Here is a 26,357-nt window from a genome sequence, read left to right as displayed (position 1 = left end):
TTTCAGTAAAATATCCATTTAGTAGCATTTATGGAGTGCAGACTATATGCCATATACAAATGTCTCTTCTTATGCTATGACTGTCAACTGTGGCAGTGGGAATTTGAGATGAAAGCTTGATTAAAAAAAAAAAAAGGTTAGGTTCTTAGAAGCACTTACTCACATGCGTTTTGAGGAATTTGTACGTAGAGTCTGACCTAACTATAAAACTTCAGATCACATAAAACTTTTAAAAATGCACAGAATCATAGAGCTTATTGAATGTGAAGGAATGGGTAAAGATGAAGAACGCTGTCTACAGATGTTCATTTAACTAGTACTAGCAAACACTGTTCAGATTTCCTTGGTTACTCAGAGTAGCCCCACTGGAGAGAATTACCCTGAAGCTGGTGGTGGTGATGGTGAACCTGGGTATCTAACTGCTACCCCTTCATCCCTCTGCTTTCTCTCCTAGATATCCCAAGGGCAATAAAATACAGGATAGGCAAAAATGAGCCTACCTTCCTCTACTGAAGGGCCCTTCCCTTGAATTTTCAGTCTTGGCCAATGATAACACCAGTTACCTAGTCACAGAATACAGAAACTTAGGACTTAGCACAGACTGAACAAAGGCTGCCTTTCTACTTTAACTTTTCATCGTGATAAACCTATACCTATGGTTGAGTTCAAACTCTTTAATATCCCAATCATCCATCCCTTTGTTCAACCTGTTGTATGACAACACTTGTCTTCCCATTCTGGACCAGAATCATGATTTCCTAACCACCAGGCCTGATTGCTTTCAAGTATCTGTTACCAGAATAATCTCATCAATTACAAACCCTCCTATTACTCTCTCACTTAAAATGTACCACAGTTAAAATTTCACAGAATAACATCTCAAGGTCTTTTTTTTTTTAAGATTGTATTTATACAATCTTAAAATAAATAAATATTATTTATTTTATTATTATTATTTATTTTATTTTATTATTTTAATAAATAAATATTTATTTATTTATGAGAGACCCAGAGGGAGAGGCAAAGACACAGGCAGGGGGAGAAGCAGGCTCCACACAGGGAGCCTGACTTGGGACTTGATCCCAGGACCCAGGGATCACGACCCGAGCCAAAGGCAGATACTCAACCCCTGAGCCACCCAGGTGTCCCACATCTCAAGGTCTTAAACCCTTTGGCAAACATCTACCTTCAGACTCCTTTGTGTTTCCCCAGTTGTATCTCCAGGTTCTTCCAATGCTTCAACAATATCAAATGATTCACCTTTTCCTATGCATAATAGGTTTTATGCTATAGGGACTTCTCTCTCCCAGGACTTCCCTCATTCTTCGTATCTCCCTTGCTAAGTCTTATTCATCCTATGGTCCTTCAGTTCCATGTTCAAATGTGCTTCTGTTCAAATAGTGATCAATCTGGTGAAACTGGAGCATATGGTCATAAGTCCTGGGCAGTGGTAGAATTTATCAGGGTCAGATGATGAAGAAGAGGCTCCTGAAGTAATTAAAAAGTAAGAGCCTGACATTAGCAGTGGCAGACAAGAGGGAATATCAAAAGCATTTCTGAGGGCAAGAATTGTGCCCATATTAGATGTGTGAAGCAAAGGAGGAAAGTCGTGGAATATTCCTCAGGTTTGAGCTTGAGAAACTGGGTAGGTAGTGACACATTATTTGAGATAAAGAATATAGGAGGTTGACTAAAATGAGGAGATATTTTTTTCCAGAAAGAAGATTTCAGATGTTTGAAGGGTTTAGAACATGGCTCTTATTCCCATACTTGTGAAGGTTGAGTATGTTGGAAACGTTACTGCCCGTGACAAAATTTTGATTTAGAATTGGACAAATTTCACTCAAAGATTAAAGTGAATTTCCTGCATACCAGAAGGAATGTTGAAAAAGAGTAGCCATATTGCTACCTCTACCTTAATATTATCTTTCTTTACTTTGTTTTCTTATTTAGAGGATATAAACACCAAACAAAATGATGAAAATTCAAATACCAGACAAGTACCATTATTTTAGTTGAACCCCAGTTTGATCAGTTAACTCTGAATAATCCTGTGTGAACAAGGGTACAGCTTTTCTTCATGACGTCACTTGCCCAAAAAGATTACTCACTGAAATTGTTTTAAAAAGGTGGGAGAAAGTTTTTTTTTTCTGTAGTTTGACTCACTTTTTAGTGTCCTAAGACAAAGGAAATAGTGTTCCAGCTATCACAAGAGGACAGGTCTCAAATCAAGATGAGAGGCAAAAACAAACAAACAACAAACCAAAACCACAAGAGATATTTATATGTCAACATTTAAAAAGACCTCTTTATCTTAGAGGAATATAAAAGCTCTTGGCTTTGTTTTATACTCAACACATTCAATCTTTCCATAAGCATTTGCTGACAATTCTATCAGACACTTAAAATACAAAATGAACAAGTCCTTTGTCTTTTGGGCTAACTACTTCTGTGCTTTTATTTCTTTCTCCTATAATACGGGTTCCAGTCCTGCCATCATTCTGCTTGCCCTACTCTGGACACAGTACAGTCTCTTACCAAACTGAAATATAATTAGCAGACTGAATTCTAACCCTCCAGCCATTGACTGAGGTAAGCTAGAAACAGTAGAAGGTTCAACTCTCCAGGTCAGAAAGCTAGTGTGTCTGCTAATGCAATTATATCTTCTTTTAAATTTTAAAGGAAACATGCCTACTTTTGGTTCACACTGAGCTTATATTAAGCTTGTGGGTTTCTTGTATAAATTGTCAGTTTATCAGTGTTATGTGGTGCCATTTCTCGGAACACCTTGCATTATCAGATTTAATCAACTTTGGTTCTTTATTCAATCTAGTGACAAAATTGTAAAAAGGACACAGAAGAACCCGGTTCTATGTCACTATTGATTTTTCTACTTGTCATCCTCAGTGACTGACAAAGTGCCTTAATCAACACTCTTGGGATAAAATTGTTCAAATAAATGTGATTTCAACTAATTGGACTATAATACAGTTCTCATTTTCCAATCTTGGGTACTGGATATGAGTGACTTACGTGCATTGCTGAAAATCAAGGTATCTTTCCAGTATTTGTAAGCTTCTGGTCTAATCAATAATCCTATCTTGTTACAAGTTAGCCTATGAGAATTTATTCCTTATGTATGTACATTTATTTACAACAGTGACCAGCATCTATTTCATAACCCTTTGTAGAATTTTGCTGGGAACTGATATAAAATTTGACAATATTTAATATCAGAACTTTGTCTTTAGTCCCTCTAGAAAAATATATTGAGATTGGTACAACAAAAGTCACCTAATACTCCTCTCAATATCCAGGATATTTTTAAGCTTATTTACAATACTTCCTTAATTGTATCTGCAAGTTCATCCAATACATATTTCCATAAGTACATTTTAAGTACCTAAGGTTGTCACACTATATCTCACCTCCAAAGGGTTTCAGATCTTTCTTAATAAAGTTCTAAAAACTTTTCTACATTACAAAATTTTCTCTTTGATTAAAAAAAATAGTAACAACAAAAAGGACACTGAACATAAGTCAAGTAGTTTGGTAGCATTTTGCTATCTAAGCATTGTGTTTAGGCCGTCTTTGGTCTTACTCTAATTTTGCTTTAAAAAGCCCTATACTTTATACTGAAATCTTTATTCTTTTTAAAGATTTTATTCATTTATTCATGAGACAGAGACAGAGAAAGGCAGAGACACAGGCAGAGGGAGAAGCAGGCTCTATGCAGGGTGCCCGATGCAGGACTTGATCCCAGGACTCCAGGATCATGCCCTGGGCTGAACGCAGGGGCTCAACCCTTGAACCACCCAAGCATCCCTATACTGAAATCTTTAAAGTCCTATTCTTTAAACTAAAAATCATAAGTAGGAGGGCACCTGAGTGGCCCAGTCACTTAAGTGTTTGCCTTCCGCTCATGTCATGATCCCAAGGTCCTGGGATGGAGTCACACATCAGGCCCCCTGCTGAGTGGAGAACCTGCTTCTCCTTCTACCTCTGGTGTTACCCCTGCATTTACTCTCTCTCTCTCTCTCTCTCTCTGTCAAATAAATAAATAAATAAATAAATAAATAAATAAATAAAATCTTAAAAATCATAAGAAGGGAGATTGGTCATGTTTTTCAGAGATATCCTTGGTTCTATGTTTCTTTTCAACATTTCAAACTGTGATTTTCAAACCCGGAGTTAAACAGAAAGCTCTCTTTGAAACTCATTGTTATTGTTTTTAATTTAAATTCAAGTTAGTTAACATATAGTGTATTATTAGTTTCAGAGGTAAAATTTAGTGATTCGTCAGTTGCATATAACTCCCAGTTCTCATTTCATCACGTCCCCTCCTTAATGTCCATCACCCAGTTACCCCAACACCCACCCACACCCTCCAGCAACGCTCAATTTGTTTCCTATAGTTAAATCTCTTATGGTTTATCTCCCTCTGTTTTTATCTTATGTTTCCTTCCTGTTCCCTATGTTCATCTGTTTTGTTTCCTAAAATTCACATATCAGTGAAATATGATATTTTTCTTTCTCTGACTTATTTCGCTTAGCAGAATACCCTCTAGTTCTATTCATTCCATTGCAAATGGTAAGATTTCATTCTCTTTGATGGCTAAGTAATTTTCCATTGTATATATACCATATCTTCTTTATCTTCATTGTCATTTTGTTTTTTCAGAAGATTTGCTCCCTGTCAATTCAGAGTAATTATGATTGTACTAATTTTTGAATGTTTTATCCCTGTTGAATACTATTCCATTTAAGAGCTTCTCACTGTTAGACCATATCTGTTTTTACTCTGTGTATTTTGGAAGTGAGGGAGCAATCTTTAATTGTACTTAATATCTTTTCTATCATTATAATTTCTTCCTACGTCATTTGCACTTTAAGAATTCCAATTTTTGTTTATGGTTTCCCTTATTTGTATCAAAGTAACTTAAATAACATTAAATGATTTTTGGTATTCATCTCAGACCTCACCACCTCCAGTCTTAACTACTGGGAAGTAAATATTTTTATTAGTTGTTACAGTGATTCTTCTGGTGCTTAAAACTGTAACTCTTTTTTTTTTTTTTTTGAAGATTTATTTATTTATTTTACAGAGAGAATGGGAGGAAGGGAAAACGTGAGTGAGGGAGGAGCAGAAGGAGAAGGAGAGAAGACTCAAACACCTCATTGAGTCAGGAGCCTGCCATGAGGTTGATCCCACCACCCTGAAATCATGACCTGAACCAATACCAAGAGGATGCTCAACCAAGAGAGCCACCCAGGTGCCCCAAAATTATCACTCCTTTTTTTAAAGATTTTATCTACTTATGAGGGGGAGAGAGAGAGAGAGAGTAGAGATAGAGAGAGAACACAAGTAGGGCACAGGGAGAGGGAGAAGCAGAGACACCATGATCAAGGAGCCCAAAGTGTTTGTTTTTTTTTTTTTAAGATTTATTTATTTATTCATGAGAGACACAGAGAGAGAGAGAGAAAGGCAGAGACACAGGCAGAGGGAGAAGCAGGCTCCATGAAGGGAGCCTGATGCGGGACTCAATCCCAGGACTCCAGGATCACGCCCTGGGCTAAAGGCAGGCGCTAAACTGCTGAGCCACTCAGGGATCCCCCCAAATGTGATTCTTAATCCCAGAACCCTGGAATCATGACTTGAGCTGAAGGAGATGCTTAACCAACTGAACCACTCAGGCAGCTCCCAAAACTGTAACTCTTAAGAATTTATAGCTATTTCTTGATTTATCAAACACATTTTTGATTCTCCTGTGAATGGTTAAGAATTAGCTCATTTCAAATATCCCCATCTAGCTGTCTCATAATGTTCTCAATAATAACCATTATTATTTTAGTTCAGTCATTGCTTGGTTTTATAGGTTTAAATATCTATATTTGCATAGATATTTTATATATCTATATATAGATTTATAATTTATTTATTTATAATATATTTATACAAATATACCTTTTAATTGAGGCATAATTGACATTTATTAGTTTCAGATGTACAATATAATGATTTAATATTTGTATATATTGAAAAATGATCATAAGTGATTAACATCTGCCACCACACATTGTTAAAATTTGTTTGTACTTTTAAGATTTATTCTGTTAGCAACTTTCAAATATACAACACAGTGTTATTAACTATACTGACCATGCTGTACACTACATCCCCAGAATTTACTTATTTTAAACTCAAAGTTTGTTATCTTTTGATCACCCATTTTGCCTGTCACCTAGCCTTATTTGGCAATGACCAGTCTGTTCCCTCTATCTATGTTTGAGCTTTTCTAGATCCCACATGTAAGTGAGATTATATGATAACTGTCTTTTGCTGTCTGACTTATTTCACTTAGCATAATGCTCTCGTGGTCCATCCATGATGTTGCCAATGGCAAGATTTACTTCTCTTTATGACTGAATAATATTCCATTATATGTACACCATATTTTCTTTATATATTCATCCATCAATGGACATGTAGGTTGCTTCCATATCTAGTCTATGCAAATGATGATGCAGTGAACATGGGAATGCATAAATCTTTTTAAGTTGGGGTTTTTATTTCCTTCTGATGAATATCCAGAGGTAGATTTACCAGATCATATGATAGTTTTATTTTTACTTTTTAAAGAAATCTTCATACTGTTTTCCAAAGTAGCTGCACCAATTTACATTTCCAGCAGCAGTGCACAAGAATTCCCTTTCTTCCACATCCTTGGCAACTCTCATTATTTGTTGTGTTTTTTTACGAGTCATTCTAACAGGTGTGAGGTGATATTTCATTGTGGTTTTTATTTGCATCTCCCTAATGATTAGTGATATTGAGTTCCTTTTCATGTAATTGTTGACCATCTGTATGTTTATTTGGGAAAAGCATCTATCCAGGTCCTCTTTCCATTTTTAATTGGATAGTTATTTTTTTCTATTGAGTTATATGAGTTTTTAATATATTCTGAATATTATCCTCTTATCAGATATATACTTTGCAAACTTTTCTTCCAATTTGTGAATTGCCTTTTTATTTTGTGAATGGTTTTCTCTGATGTGCAGAGGCTTTTTATTTTGATGTAGTCCAATTTGCTTATTTTAGGTTGTGTTGTCTTTGTTGTTAGTGTCATATCCAAAAAAATCATGTACACTTGAAAATAACATATATTCTGTTCCATTTAGAGGGAATGTCTGTATATAGCTGGTAAATTCATCTGGTTTAATATGTTGTTTAAGATCAATGTTGCCTTATTGATTTTCTGTCTGGATGCTCTGTCCGCTGATGAAAGTCAGATATTAACATCCCCTAGTATTATTGTATTGCTGTCTGTTTCTCCTTTTAAGTCTGTTAATATTTGCTTTATGTATACTGGGTGCATAGATATTTACAAATGTTACATCCTCTTGTTGGATTGATCTCTTTAACATTATACATTCTTTAACTTAAAGTATATTTTGTCTGAGATAAGTACCTTAGCTTTATTTTGACTTTTATTTGCATGGAATATTTTATACATCTTGATTCAGCAATTTAAGATAGTCCATCCTTTAGCTGAAGATATTAGCTCTCCAACTTTTCTTCATCTTCTTCACATTCACCTTCCAAATTCTATGAGGTAAAGCCTTTCTTTACAATAGCTATAGTGATAACATCATATAAATAATAAAATATTATTTAAGTTGATTCTTAAAACTGAGAAAAAAGTATTATGCAATTACAGCTGTATACCAAAAAGAACAACATACTGGTTTAACATACTATTTTAATCTCTGCATGCCTCATGTCACATGCCCAGGATCCACTGGAGAAGAATGTTGCTTAAACGTATTTTTTTTAAGATTTCATCAGTTGCAGGAAATGCTGCTGTATTTTGTTTCATCAATTAATCACAGATTTTTATTATAGTTCCTTATTTTTCCTAGGATTTCTCACTTTCTATATGAGAGAACACATATATGCAATCCTCAATATAATACTAGGAATCTCCAATTCCCTATTTATTTCACATATCAATTAGAATTTATCCCATTCTTTTTAATGATATGTAACATTTTGCATTCCTTCTTAGAGTCCATTGAACCAATGACTTGAAACCTAATTTGAACCAATGACTTTCTAGGCTTGTACAGATATGGCATTCTAGGGTTTGTTCCACCACATTCCTAACTCTACTGCACGGCTCCTGTTTCTTGATTATTATCCTTGTTTTCCTGGAGTACAATCTCAAAACATTTCTTCAGAAAGGGTTCATCAAAAATAAGCTTCCTTGGGGTGCTTGGATGGCTCAATAAGCTAAGCAACCAATTCTTGCTTTCAGCTCAGTTCATGATCTTAGGGTTATGATCTCAGGATTGGGAGATCAAGTCCTGCATCAGGCTGTGTGTGTGCTGGACATGGTACCTGCTTAAGGTTTTCTCTTTCCTTCTCCCTCTTCTCTCCCCTCCCCCACTCTCTAAAATCAATCAATTATAAATCAATCAATTTTTAAAAAGAGTGAACTTTCTTTATTGTTGTAAGAATTACAACATTGTCTTTATTTTGCACCTAAAACAGAGTAACAATTTGAATGGGTATAGAATTGTAGATTAAGTGTTTTTAAATTTGCTGTCCTCTGTCTATCTTTGTGTGTATATTTCTATCTCTGTCTCTCTCTCTCTCAGGTATTAGAATATTTATTGATTATTAGTGTTATAAGAGTTTGTAGGGATATATATATATATATATATATATATATGTATTTTTAGGACTCATCTCTACATTTTATGGATCTGTTTAATTTTTTTTTAAACCAACCAAATACTTGATGGTGTTTCTTATCTTTGTCTTCACTGTTTTTGCTTTTGTGCTTTTAATTTCTATACAATAGAATTCACTTTAGTGTGTAATTTTATGAATTTTGACAAAAGTGTAAGCAATACAAACAAGATACAAAACTCTTCTGATTTCCTCATACACTGCCTCTTTTCAGTCAACTCCTCCCCATGTCTAACCCCCTGGTAATCCCTGATGTGGAAACTCTTTCCTACAAATTTGTAGTATAAATAGAGTCATACCATGTGCAGAGTTTGAATCTATCATCTTTCACTTAGCATAATGCCCTTGGGATTCATTTGTGTTGTATCACTAGTTTTTTATTCTTTATAGCTTTTACTACTGAGTAGTATTCCACTCTATGGATGTACCAAGTTTGTTTACCCTTTCACCTTTTAAAAGGACATTTGGTTATTTCTAGTTTTGAATGATTATAAACTGAAACCGCTATGAGCATTCACATATAGGCTGTTGTATGAACATAGGTTTTTATTTCATTCGGATAATTACCTAGGAGGGATTTTGTTCTGTGTATAGCAAGTATATGTTTGAATATATAAGAATCCACTGCACTCTTTTCTAAAGTGCTACAAAATTTTGCAGTCCTGCCAGCCATGCATGAAAGTTCCAGTTGTTCCATATTGCCACCAGTATTTGGTACTGTACATTTTTCAATATTGGGTATTTTGGTGGTATGGTATTGATACCATTCATGACTAATGATACTGAACTTTTATTCATGGGCTAATTTGTGATCTGTATTTTTTAAATTTGATAAATTTAACATAATACACTTTACAGATTTAAAAGTTTGCATTTCACCAACAGTACATGAGTGTTCTTTTTTCTCCACATCCTTGTCAACATCTGTTTATACTGTGTTAATCTGATATATTTGTATATTGCAATATTATTGCTATTAAAATAATACTTATCACATCATATCATTATAGTATAATTATTATTGTGTGTGTGCATTCATTATACTATATTCATTATAGATCTCCCTGGCTTATTTACTACTCATTACAAGTTTGGCTCATTACTACGCATTATAAGTTTGTACCCTAAAGCACCATTCATCTTATCCCCCCACAGTCCCCTGGTAACCACCATTTTATCTGTTTGTTTTTTATAGGTTTGATTCTTTTTAGATTACACATAGAAGTGACATCATACAGTACTTGCCTTTCTCTGACATCTCAGCATAATGTGCTCAGGGTATATCCATGTTGTCATAAATGGCAGAATATCCACCTTCCTCTGGATGACTAATATTGCATAGTATATATACAACATATTTTTTTTAACTTTTGATTTTTAAAAATGTTTTTATTTAAATTCCAATTAGTTAACATACAGCATTACATTAGTTTCTGGTGTACAGTAGAATGATTCAACACTTCCATGCATCACCTGATACTCATCACAAGTGCACTCCTTAATCCCCATCAGCTATTTAACACATCCTGTTCCCACCCCTTCCCTTGACCTCTGGTAACCATCAGTTCTCTATGATTAAGAATCCATTTATTGATTTCTCTCTCTTTTTCCCCCTTTGTTCATTTGTTTTGCTTCTTAAATTCCACATATAAGTGCAATTGTATGGTATTTGTCTTAAGCTGACTGATTTATTTTGCTTAGCATTGAACTCTCTAGCTCCATCCATATAAGGTATAAATGGCAAGATTTCATTCTTTTGGGTGGATGAATAATATTTCATTATTATTCCAATAATATTCTAATATTATATATTATATCCTTTTTAATCCATTCATCTTCATTATCCATTCATCAATCAATGGACATATGGGTTGCTTCCATAATTTGGCTGTTGTAAATAATACTACTATAAACATAAGATGCATGTATCCATTTTACTTAGTGTTCTTGGATCATTTGGGTAAATACCCAGTAGTGTGATTTCTGGGTCATAAGGTAGTTCTGTTTTTTAACTTTTTGAGGCAATCTCTTACTGCTTTCCAGAGTAGCTGCACCAGTTTGCATTTCACCAACAGTACATGAATGTTCCTTTTTCTCCACATCCTTGTCAACATCTGTTTCTTGTGTTGTTGTTTTTAGCCATCCTGACAGGTGTGATATCTCATTGTAGTTTTGATTTGTGTTTCTCTGATGGTTAGTGATCATGAACATCTTTTAATGTGGTCCATTAGCCATCTGGATGTCTTCTTTGGAAAAATATCTGATCATATGCTCTGCCCATTTTTTAATTGGATTATTTGCTTTTGAGTATTGAGTTTTGTAAGTTCTTTATATATTTTGGATACATCATATTTTTACCCATTTATCACTGATGGACATTTGGGTTGTTTCTATATCTTGATTATAATGAGTAATGCTGTGATAAACATGGGTGTGCATATATATCCTTAAAATTCCTCTTTTAATTTCCGTTGGGTATATACCCAAAAGTGAAGTTGCAGGTTCATATGATAGATCTATTTTTAATTTTTTGAAGACCCTCTCTATTGTTTTCCATAGTGGTTAGACTAATTTACAGTCTCACTAACATGTATAAGGATTCTGTTTTCACCAGATCCTTACCAGCACTTGTCTCTTGCCTTCTTGAGAATAGCCATTCTAACAAGTGTGAGGTAATATTGCATTGTGGTTTTTACTCACATATTTCTGATAATTAGTGATGTTGAGCATCTTGTCATATGCCTACTGGCCATTTTTATATCTTCTTCAGAAAAATGTCTACTTGTTTTTCTGCCCATTTTTTAAACAGATTTTTTATACATTTTGGATATTAACCTTTCATCCAATATATGATTTGCAAAAAAATTCTCCCATTATATAAGCTGCTATTTTATATTGTTAATTGTTTATTTTACTATGCAGAGCCTTTTGAGTTTGATGTAGTATCATTTGCTGATTTTTGATTTTGTTGTTTGTGCTTTTGGTGTCATACCCAAAAAATCATTGCCAAGATCATTATCAATGAGCTTCTTCCCTATATTTTCTTCCAGGAGCTTTATGATATCAAGTCTTATATTTAAGTACTTGATCCATTTTGAGTTAATTTTATGATTGGTTTGAGATAGGAATCCATTTATACTGTTCTGCATATGTCTTTTCAGTTTTGCCAGTACCATTTGTTGAAGATAACATCACTCCCCCATTAGGTGTTCTTGGCTCCCTTGTGCAATAATAGTTGACCATATGTGCCAGAATTTAATTCTAGGCTCTCTATTCTGTTCCATTGGTCTATGTGTCTATTTTTGTGACAGTACCAAACTTTTTATTACTATGGTTTGGGGTATAGTTTGAAATCAGGACATGCAATACCTTTGACTTTGTTCTTTTTCTCAGTATTGCTTTGGCTATCTGGAGTCTTGGTGGTTCCACACAAATTTTAGAATTGTTTTTTATATTTCTGTGAAGAATGACTTTGGTATTCTGATGGGGACTACATTGAATCAATAGATGGTTTTCAGTGGTATGTCCATGTTAACAATATTTATTCTTCTAATCCATGAACACAGATGTCTTTCTGTTTGTGTCTTTGATATCTTTCATCACAGTTGTGTAGTTTTCATCATATATATCTTTTACTTTCTTGGTTAAGTTTATTTTTAAGTACTTTATGTTCTTGATATTATTGTAATTAAGATAGTTTCTTTCTTTCTTTCTTTCTTTCTTTCTTTCTTTCTTTCTTTCTTTCTTTCTTTTTTTCTTTTCTTTCTTTCTTTTTTCCCTCATTATTAGTGTAAAAGAATGCCACTGAGTTCTCTAAGTAGATTTTTGTAACCTGCCATTTTATTGAAATCACTGATTAATTCCAACAATTTTTGTATTGACTCTTTTGGATCTTCTATATGTAAGATCATATTGTCAACAAATAACAACAATTTTACTTTCTCCTTCCTGATTTGGATCCCTTTTCTCTCTTTGTTCTGACTAATTGCCCTAGCTAGGATTTCCACTACTATATTCAATAGTCTCCCTCTCCTCCTCCCTCTCCCTTTCTTTTTCCTTTCTCTTTCCTTTTTTCATTTTAATTCCAGTGTACTTAACATACAGCGTCATATTAGTTTCAGGTATAAAATGTAGTGATTCAACAATTCCATATATTTCACTATTACTCTATGAAGTCAGCATCACCTTAATACCAAAGTCAGATAAGAATACCATAAGAAAACTATAGACCAAGATCCCTGATGAATATAGGTGCAAAAATTCTCAATGAAATATTACTAAATTGTATTCAAGAACACATTAAAAGGATTTTGCACCATGATCAAGTGAGATTTATGATGGTTCAACATGTGTAAATCAGTAAATGTAAATTATTACATCAATAAATGAATGATAAAAATTACCTGATCATCTTGACACAGAAAAAGCAGTTGAAAAGATCCAGCATCCTTTTATGATAAAAACACTAAGTAGATTAGTGCAGAAGCAACATACTTCAACATAATGAAGGATATATATGACAAACCCACAGCTAACTGAGGGAGAGAAAGAGGGAGGGGGAGAAAATGGGGGAGAGGGACAGGGAGAGGGTAAGGGAGAGGGAGAGGGAGAATAAGGGAAAGGAAAGGAAGGAAAGGGAAAAGAAAGGGAAAGAGTGAGTTTTCTCTTCCTCAATACTATGGAAAAGGTTAAGGAGGATTGGTGTTAATTCTTTAAACATTTAGTAGAATTCACCAGTGAAGCTATCTAACACTGAAGTTTTCTATGATGAGCAATTTTTGCCTAATGACTCAATTCTTTGACTTATTGGTCTATTTAGGTTTTCTATTTCTTCCTGGTTCAGTCTTGTTAGGTATGTATGTGTTTGTAAAAATGTATCTCTTTTCCCTAGGTTATGTAATTTGTTGGCATATAACTGTTCATGGTAGTCTCTTAGAATTTTCTGTATTTCTATAGTATCTGTTATAGTATCTCCTCTTTCATTTTTAAATTCGAGTCCTTTTTTCTTAGTCTAGATTAAAGTTTCTCAGTTTTGTTTATCTTTTCAAAGAATCAGCTTTTAGTTTTATTGATTCTTTCTAATTTTTTTGTTCTTTATTTAATTTACTTCTACTTTGATTTTTTTTTCTTTCCTTTTGCTAACTTTGGCCTTAAATTTTTTTCCTCTTTTTGGTTCCGTAAGGTGTAAATATAGGTTGTTTATTTGATACCTAATTTCTTAGTATATGCTTTATTGCTATAAACTTTCCTCTGTGAATTGCTTTTGTGCATCCTACAAAATTCGATACATTGTATTTTCATTTTATTTGTTTTGAGATAAATTTTTAAATTTCCTTTTTGATTTCTTTTTGATCCATTGGTCACTTCAAAGTGTGTTTTTAAATTTCCACATATTTGGAGATCTGCTCTCTTTCTTCTTGTTGATTTGTTATTTCTCAACTTGTGGTCAGATAAAACAGTTGATATTTTAAATCTTAAATTTGCTAAGATTAATTCTTAAGGCCATAATATGATCTATCCTGGAGAATGTTCCATGTGCCCTTGAGAATAATGTATATCCTCCTGGTGTTGGATGGCCTGCTCTATAAATGTGTGTTAAGTCCACTTATTCTAAAGTGTGGCTTAATTGTAATGTTCCCTTGCTGATTTTCTGTCTGAATGATCTGTACATTGCTGATAGTGGAGTATTGAAGTCCCCTATTATTATCATATTGCTGTCTATTTCTTCCTTAAGATTTGTTAGTATTTGCTTGATATATTTTAGGGCTCATATGTTGAGAACATATATACTTAGAATTGTTGTATCTTCTTGATGTATTGACTCCTTTATTATTATATAATGATCTGTTTTACTTTTCATTATCATTTTTGGCTTGAGGGTCTATTTTGTTTGATTTATGTATAGCTTACATCTGCTTTCTTTTGGTTACCATTAGCTTAGAATATCATTTTCTATCTCTTCCCTTTGAGTGTACGTGTTGGAGCCAAAGTGGGTCTTCTTTTTTTTTTTTTTTTTAAAGATTTTATTTACTTATTCATGAGAGGCAGAGAGAGAGAGGCAGAGACACAGGCAGAGGGAGAAGCAGGCTCCATGCAGGGAGCCCGATGTGGGATTCAATCCTGGGACCCCAGGATCATACCCTGAGCTGAAAGCAGGTGCTTAACCACTGAGCCACCCAGGTGTCCCCAAGATGGGTCTTCTGAAAGCAGCATATAGTTAGGTCTTGTTTTTTTTAATCCATACAGCCACTCTGTGCCTTTTGATTGGTAAATTCAATTTACTTATATTTAGTGCAATTATTGATATATAAAGACTTACTATTGCTATTTTATCTTTTGTTTTCTGATTGTTTTGTATCTCCATTGTTTCTTTTTCTCTGTGTTTCTGTTTGCCTTTTTAGGTGAGTGATTTGCTCTGATGATTTGCTCAGTTTCCCCTTTTTCATGTTTTGTCTTTTTGCTCTAGATTTTTAAAAAAATTTTATTTATTTATTCATGAGAGACACAGAGAGAGCGAGAGAGAGGAAGAGACATAGGCAGAGGGAGAAGCAGGCTCCTCACAGGAAGCCTCGCAGAGGAGTGGGACTTGATCTCGGGACCCCAGGATCACACCCCGAGCCAAAGGCAGATACACTCAACTGCTGAGCCAACCAGGCATCCCTAGATTTCTGTTTTTATTTTAAGATTTATTTATTTATTTATTTATTTATTTATTTATTTATTTATTCATGATAGACATAGAGAGAGAGAGAGAGGCAGAGACACAGGAGAAGGGAGAAACAGGCTCCATGCTGGGAGCCCAACACGGGATTTGATCCCGGGACTCGATCCCCGGACTCTAGAATCGCGCCCTGGGCCAAAGGCAGGTGCTAAACCACTGAGCCACCCAGGGATCTCCTAGATTTTTTGTTTTGTGGTTACCACAAAGTTTGCATAAACAACTCTTAGATAAAATAGTCTTTTTTTTCTGCTGACAGCCATTTGCCATCATTTGCTTACACAAGTTCTGTCATTTATTCCTCCCCTTTCATATTTTTATTGTAAAATTATCCCTTCTTATGCTATGAGCTTATTACCAAACTGTAATATTATTAGTTATCTTAATGTCATTTTCTCCTATAACCATTATGCTGTAATTGTTTAACCCTTTATTCTAAAATAGTGTTAAAATTTTCTGATTCTATTGATGACATTACTCAAAGTTTTGTATACTTTGTCTTTTTGTTTCAAGCAGAGGGGCTCCTCTCAATATTTTTTGTAGGGCAGGTCTAGTGGTGGTGAAGTCCCTCATTTTTGTTTGACTGGGGAAGCTTTTATTTATCCTTTCACATCTGAGAAAAAACTGCTGGATAGAGTATTCTTGGCAGACAGATTTTATCTTTTATTTTTTATTTTTTATTTTTTTTAAACCTTTGCCCTTTATTTATTTATTTTTTAAATTTATTTATGATAGTCACACAGAGAGAGAGAGAGAGGCGCAGAGACATAGGCAGAGGGAGAAGCAGGCTCCATGCACCGGGAGCCCGACGTGGGATTCGATCCCGGGTCTCCAGGATTGCGCCCTGGGCCAAAGGCAGGCGCCAAACCGCTGCGCCACCCAGGGATCCCCAGATTTTATCTTTTAATGCTTTGAATACATCATTCCACTGTCTCCTGGCCTGTAGAGCTTCTGCTGACAAATTTACTGATAATCTAATGGGGGGTCTTTTGTAGAGCTTTCTTTTTCCCCTAGCTGCCTCCAAGATTCTTTGTCATTGGCTTTTGACAACTTCATGACATTGTCTTGGAGAGGGTCTTTTTGCATCGAGAATGTAAGGTAATCTATTAGCTTTAAGGAATTACATGTCTAGTTATTTCCCCAGGTGTGAGAAGTTCTAAGAAAGTATTTATTTTTATTTTTATTTATTTGAGAAACAGAGAGAGGGGCAGAGGGAGAAGCAGGCTCCATGCAGGGAGCCCAACGTGGGACTCGATCCCGGGTCTCCAGGATCACACCCTGGGCTGAAGGCGGTGCTAAACCGCTGAGCCACCGGGGCTGCCCTCAGCAATTATTTTTTAAATAACCTCTCTGCCCTTCTCCTCTTCTCCTTTTGGTATACTCATTATTCTTGTGTTGGCTTTCCTAATAGAGTCTGTTAGCTCTTGTAGAGATTCTTCACTTTTTAAAGCAGGCTCCATGCCCAGCAGGGAGCCCAGTATGGGGCTTGAACTCCTGATGCTGAGCTGAGATCAAGAGTCAGACTGAGCTTAACCAACTGAGCCACCTAGGCCCCCAGTGTTTTTTCATTTCTAAAAAATATTAGTTCTCCTCTTCCACCTGAATCATTTCTAGATTCCTGTCTGCCAGATTACTTAGTATCTTTTCCATCTGATCTGTTCCATCTCCAAGACATTCTTCATCTCATTTATTGAGTTCTTCTGCTCCAAAATTTCTTTTTTTCCAGAATTTTAAAGACTTTGGTGAAGTACTCCTTCTGTTTATTAATTTTATTCCTAAGCTCATTAAATTTCCTTTCTGAGTTTTCTTTGTGACTTGTTGAAATTTTTCATGTTAGCTATTTTGACTTTTCTGTAAGTTAGACCCCAATCTTTCGTGACTTTGAGTTTGGTTGCTGGGGAATTGTCATTTTCTTTTCGTGATACCATATTATCATGATTTTTCATGGTGTATTATGAGATGTGCCTCTGCAGGTGCATTTGAAGTACTGAACATCTTTCTTTATTCAGATAAACTTTAATAGTTTAACAGGTTGGAAATTAGAGGCCCTTCTTTTGTTTCCAGCAAGTGGTGATAGAAAAACACACATGTTTTTAGTTTCTCTTAACGGAGCTACTTCGTGGCTATATTTAGGAGTATAAAATTTCTAAGGAAGGTCCCCAGTGTCATTAGTGCTGCCAGGATCATAAATGTTGCTGGGATCACTAGGATCCTGGGTGCCCCACTGCTCCAGAACCACGGGGAGTCACATGCACCACAACAACTCCTCAGGTTTTGACACTTCTTCCTCCACATCCCCCCAACTCCAGTGGGTCCAATCAATCCACCTTCAGATGGAGAGATGTATGAATCACCCTGGTGTCTTGGTATGCCATGCAGGGAAATCTTTATTGGGTTATAGATGTCCTGCTGGTTGTAAATTGAAGGAGAAAGACAAAGGAAATGACTTACATGATTAAGATGCCAGCATCACTCCTCCGTATATCTTTTTTAGTAAACTGTCTTGTTCAAATATGTTCCCCAGCTTGTAATCAGGTTGTTTCTTATGATTGAGTTGTAAGAATTTTTCACCTAATTCAAGATGCCAAGTATTTTCTTTTATATTTTCTTCTATAAGTTTTATAGTTTTAAGTTTTATATTTGGTTCTATGATCCATTTTGAATTTAATGTTTTATAGGCATATCATTTTATTGTTGCTTCTCAGATACTGTATTTTATTGTTGTTTTCTTTTTCTTTATGTATTTTTGTGTGTTTTTTCTTTTTTTGTTTTGTTTTTTTACAAATTGAGGGTTCATGGCAACCCTTCATTGAGCAAGTCTATCGGTGCAATTTTTCCAATAGCACTTGCTTACTTTGTGTCCCTTTGTCACATTTTGATAATTCTTGCAATATTTAAAACTTTTTCATTATTATTACATTTGTTATGGTGATCTGTGATCCGTGATCTTTGATATTACCATTCTAATTATTTTGGAGCATCACAAACTGTACTCATATAAGACAGCAAGCTTAATTAATAAATGTTGTGTGCATTACAACTCCTCCATTGACTTGCCATTTCCCTATCTCTTTCCTTCTCATTGAGCCTCCCTCAAGTATTGAAATTAAGCCAGTTAATTCTATAATTCTAAGTGTTCATGTGAAAGGAAGAGTTACATATCTCTTACTATAAATCAAAAGCTGAAATGATTAAGTTTAGTGAGGAAGTTACGGTTGGAAGCTGAGATAGGCTGAAAGCTGGGTCTTATGGAAGTTAGCCAAGTTGTGAATGCAAAGGAAAAGTTCTTGAAGGAAATTAAAAGTCCTACTCTAGTGAACACATGAATAAGAAAACAAAATGCTGTATGGAGGAAGTTTTAGTGGTTTGGTTAGAAGATCAAACAAGCCACAATATTCCTTTAAACCAAAGCGTAATCCAGAGCAAGGCCCTGACTCTCTTCAATTCTGTGATGGCTAAGGGAGGTAAGGAAGATGTAGAAAAAAGTGTGAGATCAGCAGAAACTTAAGGAAAGAAGCCGTCTACATTACGTGAAAGTGTAAGAAGAAGCAACAAGTTATCCAGAAGATATAGCTAAGATAATTGATGAAGGAGGCTACACTAAAAAAAAAACAGATTTTTGGTGTAGATGAGACACCCTTCTGTTGGACAATGCCATCTAGTCTTTTCATAGTTATAGAGAAGTCAGTGCCTGGCTTCAGAGCTTCAAAGAACAGGCCAACAATCTTGGTAGAGGTTAACGCAGCTGGTGACTTTAGGTTGTCACCAATGATCCTTTACCATTCCTAAAAACCTAGGGCCCTTAAGAATTATGCTCAATCTACACTGCCTGTGCTCTATGAATGGAACAACAAACTTGGGTGACAGCACATCTGTTTACAACATGGTTTACTGAATATTTTTAGCCCACTTTTGAGACATGCTCAGAAAAAAGATTTCTTTCAAAATATTACTGCTCACTGACAATTCACCTGGCCATCCCAGAGCTCTAATGGAGATGTACATTAAGATGAATGTTGTTTTAGGGCACCTGGGTGGCTCAGTGGTTCAGTGTCTGCCTGTGGCTTGGGTAATGATCCCAGGGTTCTGGGATCAGGTCCCACATTGGGCTTCCCACAGGGAGCCTGCTTCTCCTTCTGCCTGTGTCTCTGCCTCTCTGTCTCTCTCTTATGAATAAATAAATATATATATAATTTTTTTTAAAAGAGAGGAAAGTTGTTTTAATGCCTGCTAACACAACATCCATCTCACAGCCCATGGATTAAGGAATTATTTAAACTGGCAGGTCTTATGATTTAAGAGATACATTTTGTAAGTCTATAGGTGCTATATATATTATTCCTCTGATGGATGTGAGAAAAGTCCATTGAAAACCTTCTGGAAAAGAGTCATCATTCTAGATGCCATTAAGAATATTCAAAATAAGGGCACCCAGGTAGTATAGTTGGTTGAGTCTCCCAACTCTTCTCAAGGTCCTGGGATCAGGTGCTCTGTCAGGCTCCCTGCTCAGTGGAGAGTCTGCTTGTCTCCCTCTCTTTCTGCCTCTACCCCCATTTGTGCACTCTCTCTATAAATATAATAAATAAATCTTAAAAAAAGAATATTCCAAACAAATAACACTGGGGGAGTATCACAATTCCAGACTTCAAGTTATATTACAAATCTGTTGTAATAAAATAGACACATAGGTCAATGTAACAGAATAGAAATCCAAGAAATAAACCCACAATTATATGATCAATTAATCTTCAACAAAAGAGAAAGAGTATACAATGGGCTAAAGAGTCTATTCAACAAATGGTATTGGGAAAACATTCTTTTTCATTGAAAAAGAATGAAACTGGATGACTTTCTGTCACCATACACGAAAATAAACTCAAGATGGATTAAAGACCTCAATGTGAGACCCACAATGATAAAAATCCTACAAAAGAGTACAGGCAGTAATTTCCCTGACATTGGCCATAGCAAGATTTTCTAGATAGATCTCCTGAGGCAAGGGAATAAAAGCAAAAATAAACTCTTGAGACTACATCAAGATAAAAAGCCTCTGCACAGTAAATGAAACAATCAACAAAACCAAAGGCAACCTACAGAATAGGAGGAGATATTTGTAAATGGTCCTATGTTATAAAGGGTTAATATCCAAAATATATAAAGAACTAATACAGGTCAACATCCAAAAAACAATCCAATTAAAAAATGGGCAGAAGACATGAACTGATGTTTCTCTAAAGATGGCTAATAGACATATGAAAAGATACTCATCATCCCTTATCAACAAAATGCAAATTAGAACCTCAAACCTGTCTGAATGACTAAAAGCAAAACCATAAAAAACAATAGGTGTTGGCAAGGACGTGGAAAAAATGAACACTCAGCACTCTTGGTGGGAATGCAAACTGGTGTGGCCACTGTAGAAAGCAGTATGGAGTTCCTCAAAAAATTAAAACTAGAACCACCCTACAATCTGGTAATCACACTACTGGGTACTTACTTCCTTTGGCCATTGCCCAAAATACAAAAACACTAATTCAGAAGGATGCATGCACTCTGATGTTTATAGCAGCATTATTTACAACAACCAAATTGTGGAAGCAGCCCAAGTGTCCATGGTTAGAATAATGGATAAAGAAAATGTTAGATACACACACACACACACACACACACACACACACCACACACAATGGAATATTACTCAGCCATAAATAAGAATGAGACCTTGCAGTTTGCAACAACATGGATAGATCTAGTGGGTATAATGCTAAGTGAAATAAATCAGAGAAAATAAATACCCCTGATCTCACCAATATGTGGAATTTAAGAAATTAAAACAAATGAGCAAAGAAAAGAGGGAGAGAGAATTTTTTTAAAAAACCAGACTCTTAACTATAGAGAACAAACTGATGATTACCAAAGTAGGGGTGAGTGGAGGGATAGGTGAAATAGATAATAGAAATTAAAGAGTACATTTATTGAGATGGGCGCTGAGTAATGTATAGGATTATTGAATTATTATTGTACATCTGAAACTAAAATAACAATATATGTTAACTATATTGGAGTTAAAATTTTAAAAAACTTAATAAAAAAGATTTGAGATTCATGGGAAGAGGTAAAAAATATCAACGTTACCAGGAGTTTGGAAGAAGCTGCTTTAAATCCTCATACATGACTTAGGTGCACAGGACATCAGTGGAGGAAGTAACCGCATATGTGGTAGAAATACCAACAGAACTAGAATTGGAAGTGGAGTCTGAAGATGTGACTAAGTTGTTGCACTCTCATGATAAAACTTCAACAGGGACACCTGAGTGGCTCAGAGTTTTAGCCCCTGCCTTTGGCCCAGGGCATGATCCTGGAGTCCAAGGATCAAGTCCCACATCAGGCTTCCTGCATGGAGCTTGCTTCTCCCTCTGCCTAGGTCTCTGCCTCTCTCTGTATCTCTCATGAATAAATAAATAAAACATTAAACAAAACTTCAACAGATGAGGACTTGTATCTTATAGATAAACAAAGAAAGTGATTTCTTGAGGTGGAATCTACTCCTGGTGAAGATGCTGTGAAGATTGTTGAAATGACAAAGGATTTAGAATGATACATAAGCTTATTTGATAAAGCAGCAACAGAGTTTGAGAGGATTTACTCCAATTTTGAAAGAAGCTCTACTTCTTCCACAAGTCTGGTGAGATTTATTGATCTGTAAGTAAATTGCTATCAAACAACATCACATTACTATAGAGAAATAATTTGTGAAAGGAAGAGTCAGTTCATGTGACAAAGTTCATTAATGTTCTATTTTAAGGAATTGCCATAGGAGGTTAACAAGAAGATAGTGACACAGTAGAAGGAACCTAGGCTCACTCTCTCTCAGGAATAAAACTAGATAACTATCAAGTTATCCTTTAGGAGGATAATTTACCCTAGAAATTGACCTGAAGACTGACTGAACAAACTCCACAACTAAAGAGAAAGGACACACTGAAGAAAGTAGGAGACTCAGAAACATGGTTTAAGGGAGAAATGGATCTAGTTGATATGGAGAGAAGGTTGCGGCAGTTGTGGAGAAGGGTAAGAGAGACAGGAACACACAGGGAAATGCACAAGGAGAATGTTGCCCCCATAGCCATTGGCTTGGAGCATGAGGGGCTGAATTTCTTGAATTCTTGCAACCAGTGGGTCTTAAAAGCCTGAAGTATTAAAGGTTGACCGGCTTGGCTGGGACAGAGCCCAAAGGACACTGCACTGCTCTTAGAGGGAAGGCAGGGAAACAACCTGGGAGCAGACAGCATGAAAACAGAGATCTGAAGATACCTGGGGCAACAATGGGGAGATCATTTGCTCATCTTGGAGCATGTCCCTGAGAGGCAGTGTTCATGAAGACACCTCTCCAGGAACAAAGATGCTGATCAGCACCATTTCCTTACCCTGCCCCTCAGTACCAACACAGAGCTACCTTCGGGAAACAGCACAGCACCAGCAATGGGCGTCTAACTTGCTTACAGTAAGCCCCATCCCCTGTGCTTGGGTAGAACTACCATTCTCAGTCATGCTTGCCTTACTCCCAACAAGGAAGTCCCCTTTCCTGGAAGATCAGCACAAACCCCTGCTCACACTACATCTCCCAAACAAAGAGTTTTATAGGGCCTGAGTGTAGCTGGTTCTCATTTCACAAGCAGACAAGAGCACACCAAGTTAAAACTTGCCACATTCATCCAGGGCAAAACATTACCCACAGGAAGAAAGGAGAGCCTCTGCAGATGACTGGCCTAAAGGGTAGAGTAGCAGGAACAAAACAGCAGAGCACACACAGTACACACTGGAGATACTTCCCGAAATGCCAGGCCTTGGGCAGGACATGATCTCTTCTTCATGAGTCCATTACCTGAGGAGCAGGAGACATAACTGCCTTTTCTAACACAGAGAAGCAGGCAGAGGAGAGGACATTTAACAAAATGAAAAGAGAGAGGAATTTATCCCATATGAAAGAACAACATACGGTCACCATCTGAAATCTAAGCAAAACTGATATAAGCATGATGGCTGGGCAGCCTGGGTAGCTCAGTAGTTTAGCACTGCCTTCAGCCCAGGGCATGATCCTGGAGATCCAGGATTGAGTCCCACGTTGGACTCCCTGCATGGAGCCTACTTCTCCCTCTGCCTTTGTCTCTGCCTCTCTCTGTCTCTCTCTGTGTCTCTCATGAATAAATAAATAAAATCTTTTTTTTTTTAAAGCACAATGGCTGATGGAGAATTTAAAGCAATGATCATAAGAATACTCACTGGACTTGAGCACAGATTGGAAGACACCAGTCAGACCCTTACCATAGAGATAAAAGAACTAAAAAATCATCAGAGATGAAGACTATAAAAAACAAGATTAGGAATATTCTTGATGCAATGAATAGCAGATGGAAGAAGTAGAGGAGTGAACTAATAACCTAGAAAACAAAGTAATGGAATGCAATGAAGCTGAACAAAAGGAAGAAGAATTATGCAACACAAGAATAGACTTAGGGAGCTCAAGGACTCCATCAAATGTACTAAGATTCATTATTGGAGTCCTAGAAGAAGAAGAGAGAAGAAAGGGGGCAGAAAGCTTATTTGAAGAAATAATAGCTGAAATATTCACTAATCTGGGAAAGAAGATAGACATCTAGATTGAGGAGGCACAGAAAACTTTATCAAAGTCAACAGAAACAAGCCAATGCCAAGACATTTTGTAATTAAATTTGCAAAATATATGCTAAAAAAATCTTGAAAGCAGCAAGACAAAATAAGTCATTAACTTACAAGAGAAATCCCATTAGCTAGCAGGAGATTTTTCAGCAGAAACTTTCCAAGCCAGAGGGAAGGGCATAACATATTCAAAGTGCTGATAGAGAAAAATCTGCAGCCAAGAACAGTGTATCCAGCAAGGCTATCATTCAAAATAGAAGGAGAAATAAATGGTTTCCCAGACAAACAAAGTCAAAAGGAGTTTGTGATCATTAAATAAGCCATGCAAAAATATTAAAGAGGTCTCCTTGAGTGGAAAGGAGAGGTTGAAAGTTACAGTAAAAAGATGGGAAACAGCAGTAAGAATGAATTTTTCTGTAAAAAAATCAGTCAAGGAACTCACAAACAAAAAGCGTAAAATAGAGGATCCCTGGGTGGCTCAGTGGTTGACTGCCTGCCTTCAGCCCAGGGTGTGATCCCGGAGTCCCGGGATTGAGTCTGACATTGGGCTCCCTGCATGGAGCCTGCTTCTCCCTCTGCCTGTGTCTCTGCATCTCTCTCTCTCTCTCTCTCTCTCTCTGTGTGTGTGTGCGTGTGTGTGTCTCTCTCATGAATAAATAAATAAAATATTAAAATAAAGGGTAAAATACTACACTATATACCTAAAACATAGGGAAAAATGAATAAAGAATGGTTTCAAACTTAATCATCAATTTAATATAGATTTCTATATGCAGAAGAGTTAGGTTAAATCCAAACCTAATGGTAATCATGTATCAAAAACCACTAATAAACATGTAAAGAATAAGGAGAAGGAAATCCAAATACATCACTAAATAAAATCAACAAAACATTAAAGACAAGAAAGGGTCAGAAAAAATCTTCAGAAATAACCATAAAACAAGTAAGAAAATAGCAATAAATTTTATCTATCAATAATTACTTTGAATGTAAATGGACTAAATATTCCAATCAAAAGACATAGGAAATCAAAATGGATAAAAAAATAAGACCTTCCTATATGCTGCTTACAAGACATTCATTTTAGACCCAAAGACACCTACATTTTGAAAATGAAGGCATATGTAAACATTTATCATGCAAATGGATGTCAAAAGAAAGGAGTGGCAATACTTATGTTAGACAAACTAGACCTTAAAACAAGACTGTAACAAGAGACAAAGAAGGGCCCTAAATAATAATAAAGGGGACAATTCAACTAGAAGCTATAATAAGAAGCTATAAATATTTATGCAGCCAACATGGGAGCACCCAAATATATAAAACCATAACAAACATAAACTCAATAATACAATAATAGTAGAGGACTTTAACATCCCACTTACATCAATGGACAGATCATCTAAACAGAAAAGCAACAAGGAAAGAATGGCTTGGAGTGACACACTGGACCAGATGGATTTAACAGATATATTCAGAACATTCTATCTTAAAACAATAGAATGCACATTCTTTTCAAGTGCCTATAGAACATTCTCCAGAGTCGATGACATATTAAGCCACAAAAGAAGCCTCAACAAATTAAAAGAGATTGAATTCATAGCAGCATCTTTTTCTGATCACAATGATATGAAACTAGAAGTCAAGCATAAGAAAAACTCTGGAAAGACCACAAAAACACAGAAGTTAAACAACATACTACTAAAGAATGAGTGAGTCAACCAGAAAATAAAAGAAGTAAAAAAGTACATAGAAACAGTTGAAATAGAAAACATGACAGTCCGAGCAGCCCTGGATGGCTCAGCGGTTTAGCACTGCCTTCAGCCCAGGGTGTGATCCTGGAAACCCGGGATCAAGCCCCACGTCAAGCTCCCTGCATGGAGCCTGCTTCTCCCTCTGCCTGTGTCTCTGCCTCTCTCTCTCTCTCTCTCTCTCTCTGTCTCTCATGAATAAATAAAATCTTAAAAGAAAACATGATAGTCCAAAACCCTTAACATGCACCAAAAGTGGTTCTAAGAGAGAAGAATATAACAATACAGGCCTTTCTCAAGAAATAATAAAAATCTCAAATAAACAACTAAGCTAACATTTACTGGAGCTAGAAAACAATAATAAATGAAGCCTAGGGCCAGCAGAAGGAGGGAAATAATAGAGACTAGAGCAGAAATAAATGACCAGAACCTGAAAAAAACAATAGAACATGTCAAT

The 26,357-nt window shown here is 35.8% G+C and overlaps 1 long non-coding RNA gene across 2 annotated transcripts in view; it reads right to left on the bottom strand.

Annotated features, from left to right (window-relative positions):
* Positions 1–25,638, bottom strand: part of LOC118355194 (uncharacterized) — a 149,293-nt gene extending 123,655 nt beyond the window's left edge. For both annotated transcript variants that reach the window (XR_007412136.1, XR_007412135.1), the window contains exon 1: positions 25,535–25,638. This is a non-coding gene — a long non-coding RNA (uncharacterized LOC118355194). The remainder of the gene's footprint in view (positions 1–25,534) is intronic.
* Between the last annotated feature and the right edge of the window lie 719 nt (positions 25,639–26,357).

The sequence above is a fragment of the Canis lupus genome, chromosome 7 (genome assembly GCF_003254725.2).
Source record: "Canis lupus dingo isolate Sandy chromosome 7, ASM325472v2, whole genome shotgun sequence".
Classification (NCBI taxonomy): domain Eukaryota; kingdom Metazoa; phylum Chordata; class Mammalia; order Carnivora; family Canidae; genus Canis; species Canis lupus.
Note: the sequence above shows the minus strand (reverse complement) of the source record. Positions and strands in the feature narration are given on the sequence as shown.